Source organism: Monodelphis domestica, chromosome 8 (assembly GCF_027887165.1).
Source record: "Monodelphis domestica isolate mMonDom1 chromosome 8, mMonDom1.pri, whole genome shotgun sequence".
In the NCBI taxonomy this organism is placed as follows: Eukaryota; Metazoa; Chordata; class Mammalia; order Didelphimorphia; family Didelphidae; genus Monodelphis; species Monodelphis domestica.
Genome location: NC_077234.1, coordinates 170,327,685 through 170,331,109, shown reverse-complemented (window position 1 = coordinate 170,331,109; position 3,425 = coordinate 170,327,685). Strand labels below are relative to the sequence as shown.

The 3,425-nt window shown below is 36.9% G+C and overlaps 1 pseudogene; it reads left to right on the top strand.

The window, feature by feature from the left end:
* Positions 1-1,867: 1,867 nt before the first annotated feature.
* On the top strand, positions 1,868-2,750 carry LOC100025307 (ferritin heavy chain-like; annotated as a pseudogene).
* Positions 2,751-3,425: the final 675 nt, after the last annotated feature.

Here is a 3,425-nt window from a genome sequence, read left to right as displayed (position 1 = left end):
ACTCTAAACCAGAGTTCTTCTTGGATAAAATTTCTTACAATTGATTTTTTTTCTTCCTAAAGTAAATTTTGGTTTGTTGGGTTTTATAGTGACTTTTACAACTGTGAAAATTCTCCCAGAAATTGTGATTATCAGAGTTAATTCTATTCAAGTCAATAAATATTTATCAAGTTCCTATTATGAACAAGCTTTTGTGTTCAGCATAAATATGCAAAAATTATGTAGTTCCTATACTAAAGGAGCTATTAATACATGATAGCATGTGATTGTGGCAAAGGAAAAATTCAGACAATATGCTCAAAGAAAATATGGAGACAAAAAATATTTTTAACTGATGTGATAAAGGAAGGATGTGTGGAATAGATGGTTACTTATTTGAAATACAGAATTAGGAAAATGTGCTTCGTTAATATGGAAGAAAGTACGAGTGAAGATATGAGGGGAGGACAAAGCTGATAGAGATGAAAGGTCAAACAGAAAGCCAATTTGGCTAAAGTGTTAAGAGCATGATGTGTGACAAGGTAGGGTAGTAGCTTAGATCCAGATCACCAAGGTTTTATTTTTAATCAATTTTTACTATTTTTTCAATTACATGTAGAAATAGTATTTTCACTTCCTCCCACCTCTCCCCACTCCCCAAAAAGGCAGCTAGCATGATACAGGTTGACATATATTATAATATAATGTATATTTTTCCTGTTCATTATGTTATAAAACAAGACATACATTACTTACACCAGAGAAAAATATCATGGAGGAAATAAACTGAAGAATGATATGTTTCAATCTGTATTTATATTCTATCTGCTCCTTCTATGACAGTACAGTTTTGGGATGAAGAAATCATGTAGGGTTTTCAACAAATTGGCAAATGTAATAGAGAGTTGCTAAAAGCTTTTTGAGCAACTGAGTAGGATGATCAGATGTAAATATTAGGGGGATTATTTTAGCAGCTTTGTGAAGAATGGATTAAGAAGAGGTGAGACTGAAAATCCATTATGACAATCTAGGTGTGAGATGATAATAGGCAGCATGAGTAGAGAGACTGGTACAAATTGAAAGTAATGTAAAAGTAGAAAAAACAAGCTTTGACAAGTGATCAGAAATTCAGAGTATGGGCAAAGGAAGCATCCTAAATATCCCAGAGTTTTTGTATTTCACCTGAGTGAGTAGGAGAAAAGTTGTTCCACCTACAAAAAGAGGGAAGAGGTTAAAGCCAAAGGCCAGTTTGGGACATGTAGAGTTTGATGAACTTGTTGGTTAGTCCTATCCATATGCCTTTGACCCTATATAGGGTTTTCTTGGCAAAGATCCTGGAGTGGTTTACCATTTCCTTCTCTAGTGGTCAAGGCAAACAAAGTTCAAGTGACTTCCCTAGGATCACACAGTTAATATGTATCTGAGGCCAGATTTGAACTCAAATCTTCCTGACTTCAGGTGCAGTACTCTAACAACTATGCCATCTATCTACCTTCCTTGAAGGTCTAGTAGGTTATAATCATGAAAATGTCTAGAAAACAATAGAACTAGACCTGAGGAAAAACACTGGTTAGATTTTGGAGCTACCTGTATTACAGATAATAATTGAACATAAATAGATGAGACAGAAAGTTGACACTACTCTTTATAGACATTGAGTAATGAAAGGGAGGAGATTCATAAGACATTTTTTTAAGAAGACAGATGGGACAAATTAGATGGAGGAACAGTAGTGAAGGAAGAAGCAGGCGACACAGGGAAAGGAGGGTAGAGAGAATACAGAAGAGATCTTGGTCAGAAGCACAACAGAAGGGGAGTCACTGTGGTTTCCTGCTTCAACAGTGCTAGAATGAAACCCACTCCTGGATTTCCAGCTGGAGCTACCCTTAGCCACCTCTCCACCTTTACCTCCACTAATCAACTCTTCTTTGGTCCTACCATTCCAGCAGCAGCAATCCTTTCACCTCCTCCTTCAGCCTCAGGCACAGCTGTTGCACAGCCGCCTTCACCCAACTCATCCTCTACCATTGCTGCCATTGCCATCACCATGACGACCTCATCCACCTCCCAGGTGCCACAGAACTTCCACCCGGACTCGGAGGCTTCCTTCAACAGACAGATCAACCTGGAGCTCTGGGCGTCCTATGGCTACCTGTCCACATCTTACTACTTCAACCAGGACGAGATGGCGTTGAAGAACTTAGCCAAGTATTTTCTGCACCAGTCTCAGGAGGAAAGGGAGCAAGCTGAGAAGTTGATGAAACTCCAGGACCAGGAGGGCGAACACATCTTCCTTAAGGACATCAAGAAATCGGACCAGAACGACTGGGAGATCGGACTGAATGCAATGGAGTGTGTGCTGCACTTCAGGAAAAAAAAAATGTCAATCAGTCATTACTGGAATTGCAGAAGCTAGCAAGTGGGGAAAAATAACACCCATTTTTGTGATTTCATGGAAATCCACTACCTGGATGAGCAGTTAAAGTCCATCAAAGGACTGTGTGATCATGTGATCAGCCTACGCAAAATGAGGATCCAGATTCTGGCATGGCAGAATATCTTTTTGACAAGCACACCCTTGGAGATAGTGACAGTGAGAGCTAAGCCTCCACCTGGCTTCCCCCACAACTGGGAACTGTGGGTGAGACTCCTACTGTCTTTCTGTGCATGCATATTTTGGTTATCTGACCTTTTCATAATCTGTACCCAAAAACTACCACCATTTATATCCCAATAAAGTGACTTGGTACTGATAAAAAAAAAAAGAAGAAGAGATCTTGGTGGATGAGATAGATAAAATCAAGGGCACATGTGCTAGTACTAGCTTTGGCAAGGAGTATAGAGTCACTTTCTGATTTTCTCATTTTAGAGAGTTAAAAAGATAATATCTATTCATTTTTATCCTTTCATAGAGTAATCTTGATTTCATAAAATCCTTGAATTTTAGTGGCACAAGATATTTTGATATTATAAGATTTAGAAGTGGAAGGAAATTTAGAGGCTATTTAATCTGTTTTATACATGAATAAAAAGGAGATTCAAAGAGGATGTTGCCCAAATTTCTATAAGAGATGATTATCAGATGTGATCCTGAAATTCAAGTAGCAATATTTATGATATAGAATTATAGAAAAGCTAAAGGGAAGCTTCAAGTACAAAGTATTCAAAGAATATATTATGGAAGAAACTATGAGACATGGTTTCTAAAATTCCCATTCAGAATCTTCTCATGACTAGAGCTAAATTTTTAAATATTCTTTTTATATTGATTTTTGCTAATTACATTATTGCAATTATATAGGGATAGTCTTTTCATGGCAATATTATACAATTTCTTGTTCAAAAACTATCTTAAAATTATAACTATATTGATTTATGTAACCTTTTAAACCTGCCATGTTATATTTCCTTTATTCATTACCTTTTAGGATATAAAATTCCTCAAG